Source organism: Mastomys coucha, unplaced genomic scaffold, assembly GCF_008632895.1.
Source record: "Mastomys coucha isolate ucsf_1 unplaced genomic scaffold, UCSF_Mcou_1 pScaffold23, whole genome shotgun sequence".
NCBI classification, from domain to species: Eukaryota; Metazoa; Chordata; class Mammalia; order Rodentia; family Muridae; genus Mastomys; species Mastomys coucha.
In genome coordinates, this window is record NW_022196906.1 from 8,724,312 (window position 1) to 8,731,653 (window position 7,342).

The following is a 7,342-nucleotide window of genomic DNA, read 5'->3' on the forward strand; positions in this document are numbered from 1 at the left end:
GCGATCCCACCGCAGAACTCAGAGCAGAATCAGCTTCCTTCCGTATTTCACTCTGTCTGTCCAAGGCTCTCCGGGGAGGCGGGGATGGATGGGGGAGGGAGGGAGGGAGGGAAGTCGCTAGCCCTAGAACAACTGGAATGTAGTCCTGACAAAACTGGTCAGCTGTGGAGTCAGGCACCGGCTGGGGCGGTGTGACTGGTCCTAAGAAGGTGCTAGTGGGCCCAGCACAAGACAGAAGGCAAACATGTTCTTTGGGTTACAGAAAAACATTGTTTCCTTGCCTCTCCACCAAAGCACCAGAGAGAGAGAGAGAGAGAGAGAGAGAGAGAGAGAGAGAGAGGGAGGGAGGGAGGGAGGGAGGGAGGGAGGGAGGGAGGGAGGGAGGGAGAATTTTAAAGGAATTTGTTTCACTGAAACCTATCATACATATGATTTCACCCAATTAGACAATCTAAATTTGCTTCAGTTCTCCATATCATATATTCACAATTTTTTTAAGTTTAGATTTATTTATTGTATTTTTTATATATAGCCGTTTTCCCTGTATGTGTGGTGCATGCATGCTGGTACCATGCAGGTCAGAAGAAGCCATCAAATCCCCATGATTGTGAGCTACCTTACAAGTGCTGAGAACAGAACCCAGGTCCTCTTCAAGAGCAACAAGTGCTCTTAAGCAGTGAGCTATCCGTCTTTCTAACCCCCAAATAGCTGATTTCTGAACATGAATATTCAGTGTAAGGTTGACATATAAGGGCTTTTAAATATAAATCAGGCAGGCCACACACAGGCATGTGGAGCAATTGTCACGGGGATATATGTCTTCAGTTCAATTAATGCTAATTTTAAATGTACTCTGGTTTTCATAAGTAATTTGATGCCCACTGATGTGAGTGCGGCTGAATGCCTTTTATATAATTCTTGAGTTATATAACTTCTACCGTGAGTCTCTGATGAAAACTGGATGTACTATAGGAGTGAGGTTTCCCTACCCACACACTATTATTACTGGCTCACAGCATTCCTTGTACTACAGGGCAGAAGATGCAGAAACCAATGAATGACCCTTGTGTCTCATTCTGCTTTTAGCTGACTGGTTGAGAATCCCTATTTTTAAGCACTTAAATAATTTCTGCTTCCAGAAACTATAAAACTAAAAAACTAAAACTATACTATAAAAACTAAAACTAAACTATAAACTAAAAAACTATTTTATAGTTCCAGGAACTATAAAATGATGAATCAGATATCCTTGCGCCCAAGTAAAGGCTGTGTCAATTCTATATATTTGTCCCAGAGGCCATAACTAGGCACCCACATCTGTAGTCACTTGGGAAGGTTTGGCCCAGAGCTAGATCATGCCTTTCTGGGCTAGACCCTCTCTTATTAAGTTACTCAACTGTTCTTAGGTGGAGTTCTAGAGCGGGGAGAGCTGATTTAAGGATGGGAGGCAACTTTGAGGAAAGTTTTAGTAGGTTCCTATTATGCAGCCAAGGGCTCCAAGCCTACAGTTGTGGTATCCATATAAGATGTTAGGGAGAACCTGCTGGGAGCCAGGCCCCTCTTATCCTCAGCACAGAAAATACACCTGGATTTGCCATTCAGATGCATTTTCATTGGTTTGTTTTAATTTTTAAAAACGTTTATTATATTTTTATTCATTTACTGTGTGTGTGCAGGGGAAGGGGGGCCCAAGCACTGTGGCCTGCGGTGGAGATCAGAGGACAGCATGCAGAAACGGCTCCTTCTGCCATGTGGGTCCTGGGAAATCAGGAGTAGGACGTAGAAGCTTCTGTACGTGTTTTCTGATGTCATGACACCTCCTATGGCACTCAGAAAGCAAGTGGTAAGTCCTTGAAGGTTAGGAACACTCTATCTAGACTCATCTGTCCAGCAGTCTTCTCTTCCCACACCCTACAACATTTTATAGTATCTCTAGGGTGTTTTTTTTTAATTGAAAAAGAAATGAAATGAAAAATGAATTTCAAAAATGTTTGTTAGAAAACAGAAGTTTCAGTAATTCCCCACTATTTTTGTTTGAGTGGGGGTATCTTGTAGCCCAGGCTGCCCTTGAACTGACTACGTAGCTGGATGCTGGCCTTGACTTTGTGGTTTCCTGCCTTCACTTCCTAAATCCTAGGACTAGAGGCATACACTCTACTAGATAGAACCTGAGCACAGGGTCCCCAATGAAGGAGCTAGAGAAAGGACCGAAGGAGCTGAAGGGTTTGCAGCCCCTTAGGACGAACAACAATGTGAACTAACTAGTACCCTCAGAGCTCCCAGGGACTAAACCACCAACCAAAGAGTACACATGGTGGGACTCATGGCTCCAGCAGCATATATATAGCAGAGGATGACCTAGTAGGTCATCAACTGGAGGAGAGGCCCTTGGTTCTGTGAAGGTTCAATGCCCCAGTGTAGGGGAATGCCAGGGCCAGGAAGCAAGAGGGGGTGGGGTGGTGACCAGGGGGAGGTGGAGGAAACAGGGTTTGTTTGTTTGTTTGTTTTTTCCAGAGGGGTAACCAGGAGAGGAGAAATGTAAATAAAGAAAATATCTAATAAAAAAGAAAGAAAGAAAGGAAGGAAGGAAGAAAGAAAGAAAGAAAGGAAGGAAGGAAGGAAGGAAGGAAGGAAGGAAGGAAGGAAGGAAGGAAGAAAAGAACCACTAGGCCTGGCTCGATTTTGGGTTTTATTAACATAAGAACTAAAAGGCATAAACACCATGTTTCAAGTGCAGTGGCCTCCCCTTGTATGCAGCTGCCAGTCGGGAGGGATGGGATCTCTGAGGTCTGGGGAGAGCCCCCAGAACACTGAGGAGCAGCTAACTCGAGGGAAGGAGCAGCTGAGATGTCCATCTGGGGTGTGTCCAGCCTGGAGGCAGGAAAGTGACATCTTAAGAGTCATATTTGAAAGTGAAATATTTGTCATAAGTGGCGGTGAATGTATGGACATGCACTCCTGAAAAGCTGGCCTACTCACAAGTGTAGGCTCTAGTGAACAGGTGTTCTTTTATATGGTCCTAGAAAAGGCGATATGCCATGGGGAAGGAGGAGCCTGAAGGGCCAGGCCACACCTCCCTGCAGCTCTAGAAGAGAGTTAAGAGGCTTTCAGCTTATGGTATCTGGCTCTTCCATGATCTTTTTCACTATGCTATATTGAATTCAGTCCTGTTGTGATGTGAAGCTTCCTTCCCTTCTCCCCAAACTCATAAAATATCTGACATGTCTTTTGTTGCTCTCTGAAGAGGCTCCTCTGGCTGTCTCCTCCACACTCATGGCAGTGTCCCTGTCCCCTCTCCTCTCCTTCATTGTATGGCCTTCTCACACAAACACCCCATATATTATATTGCTTCTGTTTAATGCTCTTTCTGCCACCCGGAGACCTGACCTTGGCCTGGAGGCCATTTCTCTTAATAACCAGCATCTTCTGAAGAGAATTATGTGTCAGAGGCCTTTCCAGACCAACCAACCCCTACCCTTTCTTTTTATTCACAGAAGCTATGGTTGTAATTCAGATATGAACCAAAGAAGGACTAAACTTTGGCAATAACTGTGAGGATGAGGAAGAATGTTAAAGAAGATAGCTAATTAGTACTCTAGGAAGGTGTGCTACGAAAGCCTTTCTGAATACCCCACATATATACCTGTGCACTGTAAATTGAATATAGGTGGGTGTGGTCACACATATGTTGTATCATGGGGAGGGGATTGTGACTGCTTCTCACTGGATGAGCAATGAATGGATGACTGTTCTTGTAGGCTTAGTTTTTAAAAGCCTACTTTTAATAAGGGTTCTCAAATGTTTTGATCCCCTTCTAGCCCACTGTCCAAAGGTAGGGGAGACAAGATGGTAAATAGGAAAAGGGGATGTATACCTGTTTAGAAGTAGTTCTTTGAGGTGATTACTATCTCTGTCAGGATACCAGCAGTCCAGTTCAGTAGTGTCAGGACACCAAACACAGATCGGCAGCAGTGGCACCATCCAGCAAAACCAGGCCTCTGCCAAACTGGCACGAGTCAGCCGGAGAGACCAGAACTAGCTGTAATGCCGGGAGAACCCATGCCTCTCTCAACAAAGTGAAGATCAGAGAAGATGTGAGACCAACGAAGTGTCACAGGGCTAGCTAGGCAAGCATGCTATCAGTGTCACATGACATAACCAGAAAAGTCCACTTCATGCTCTTAGTGCATTACTGAAATTATCTGTCACTATCTGTTCCCTATGAGAAAGTGACTGGGTATCAAAAGACTGTGACTATGGGAATAGCTTACTGTGACCTTAAGACACCCCATAGGCTTTCACTGGAAAACAGTAAACATGTATGTGTACATCAGAATTCAAAGTCCACCAAATTAGGTCACTAAGGTTGATTTATCCTGGACCAGCTGTACATTTATACAGTAATGAGCAGGGAGGTGTGGATTGGTTTTAGAACCTTTTCAAGACTGAAGAGAAGAAATGACCCCATCTAAATTTCATAGGATAAAAATGGGAAGAAAGTAGTTCCCTAGAACAACAATATCAACCAGCCAGACCCCCCAGAGCTCCCAGGGACTAAGCCATCAACAAAAGAGTACACATGGCTCCAGCTGCATATGTAGCAGAGGATGGCTTTGTCAGGCATCACTGGGAGAAGAGGCCCTTGGTCCTATGAAGGCTCAGTAGATGCCCCAGTGTAGGGGAATCGAGGGCAGGGAGGTGGGAGAGTGTGAATGGGTGGAAGAACACCCTCATAGAAGCAGGGGGAGGGAGGATGGGATGGGGGTTTCCGGGAAAGGGGGAAACTGGGAAAGGTGATAACATTTGAAATATAAATAAAGAAAATGTTCAATAAAAAAGAAAAGAAAAAGAAAGTAGTTCCTTGAAAGATAGTATGAAGTGCTGCAACCTAAAGAAGAGTTGAGCAAAAATGTGCCTCACCCCAGAAGTAAGGAGATAGATACTAGTAGAAGATGAAGAGGCTGGACTACTGGAGCTCTCAACCCCGTTGGGAATCATCCTAATTCGGTAACAAGGAGGGACTTTTATAGTTAGAGGTCTCCCAGTTTCACAGAACCTTGCTCAGGGGGAATCAGCTTTCAATTGTCTGCATGAAGATAACAGGCAGGTCAGCAATAAAGAAAAAGCATTTGCATGCTAAGCTTGTGTAGATAAATGCACTATAACTCATGTGTCAATGGTCAGGCGGGGGAAATCAATTCACAGCGTGCGAAGGCTGGCTGCTTGCCTCCCATTTCATATAGGACTAGGCTCTGTGGGGGAAGGAGCCAGGAGAACAGCAATTCCTGAATTCAAACTCATTCTTTATTCTTCCTCTGGGGAAATAGTTCATGTGGTTTTTCTATTTGTTTTTGGTTTATGAGGTACAGTCCCATGAAGCTCAGGCTGGACTCAAATTTACTAGGCCACCAAGGCTGATTCTCCTGCCTCAACTCCATGTGCTGGAGTTACAGGTGTATGCCACCATGCCTGGCTGGAGAGAATTTGAACCAAGGCCACAACAGTTCTTCTAAAGACTACCTTAGTGTTCCTCCCCAGAGAGAGCTGGTGTTTCCTAAGGGAAGCCCTAGAATGTGTTCCCATGGCCTCAGCCTGTGCCCAGACTCTGTGAGAGTCTGGCTGCTGTCAAAAAGGCTGCTATTTTTTTGGTTGTATGTAAGGTTTCTGGAGCCGAACACACAACTCTCAGATGTACGTTCAGTTGCTTTCCTAGAAGAGAGAAAGAGGCAGTTCAAAGTTCAATTTTATGTTAGGAGTTTTGTGAGTAAGGTGTGTGCTTGTCCTAATGAACAGTGAGCAGGCGTGGCAGGAAAGGCAAATAGGCAGGGTTCTTTCTTTTGTCAGGCATATATTTTTATCTGCATAACTGGGGAAATTGGTATGGAAAGAACAATAGTTAAAAGTTGTTAGGAATTGCATAAAATTAACAGCAACTCTCAATTTATCCTCCTCTGTCCTGTTATATTCTCTATTGCTATTGGTAGTGGTGATGATGGTAGTTGGTAGTGTGTGTGTGTGTGTGTGTGTGTGTGTGTGTGTGTGTGTGTGAGTGTGTGTGTGTGTGTGTGCATGTGCATGTGTGCATGTGTGTGTGTGCGTGTGTGTGTGCGCGCGCGCGCGCGCGCGCTCGCGCGAGTGTGAATACATACATATAGAGGTCAGGGGAAACCCCAGGTACTAGCCTTGGTTATTCCCCTTGTGTGAGACAGATTTTTTTTGTTCCCTGCTTCAAATATACGAGGCTGGCTGACCTGTAAGGCTCCCAAGCATCTTGAATCACGTGTGTTGGGATTACAGATACATGCTACTGTATTTGGCTCTACATAGGTCCTGTAATCCAACATAGCAATCAGAACTTTGCATTCTTGAAGAGCAGGCCCATATCCATTGAGTCATGTGGCCCCTGCCCCATTAAATCCTTGACAGGAGAATAAGATGAACACACATGCTTTTCTCTTTTGCTCAAATGAACCACTTCCCTGACCTTACGTTGTTAGTGTCAATATAAGAATGTGTTCTGCCTATTCTTTTCCTTGAGTGAAGAGGTAATGCAAGAATTTTGGGTGTTCAGGAAAATGAATATAGGGAAATTTGGGGTAAAATCAGAGACATTTGCCCACTGCTATAAATACTCCAACCTTTTGCCTCTGCATTCTTGTACATGCCTTTCCCTGAGATCGTGGCCATTTACAATCATGTATAAAAGTGACGGGATGTGGAATCTGAGATTTACTCAAACCAAGTTGTTCTGACTGGAAAGGGAAGCCGAGCCACCTTTCAGGAACCAAAGTCCTGGTAAGGTTGTGGTCTGGGTATCCAGGCAGTGATGCTGTTGAGATTCTCCCTGGGCTCAGCAAGGGGAGCCTGTGCTTGCTCATGCCTGGTGTGTACACCCACAAGTTCAGTAATGGCAGAGCAAGGAGGCAAGGGCTGTTAATCTTCCAGGTCAGTACAGTTTGTTGGAAACAGAGGGCTGTGTCTGAAGCTGATCGTTACTGTGTGTAGTAGTTACTTTACTGTTGCTCTGGGAAAAACGCCATGAGCTAGGCAACTCTTAAAGGAAAAGGTGTATGTGGGCTTCCGGAGGAATAAGAGCTCATTGCCGCATCAAGCAATGGGTATGGCCACTGGAGTGAAGCGGGGAGTACACAAGTGTAGCAGAGACAGCAAACTGGAAATAGCAAGAACCTTTAACATCTCAAAGCCACCTCCAGTGACATACTTCTCCAACAAGCCACACCTCCTAAGCCTTCCTACACATTGCCACCAACTGGGAACCAAGTGTTTAAATACAGGAACCTACCAGGGATATTCTCATTCAAACTACCACACTATGCACAAA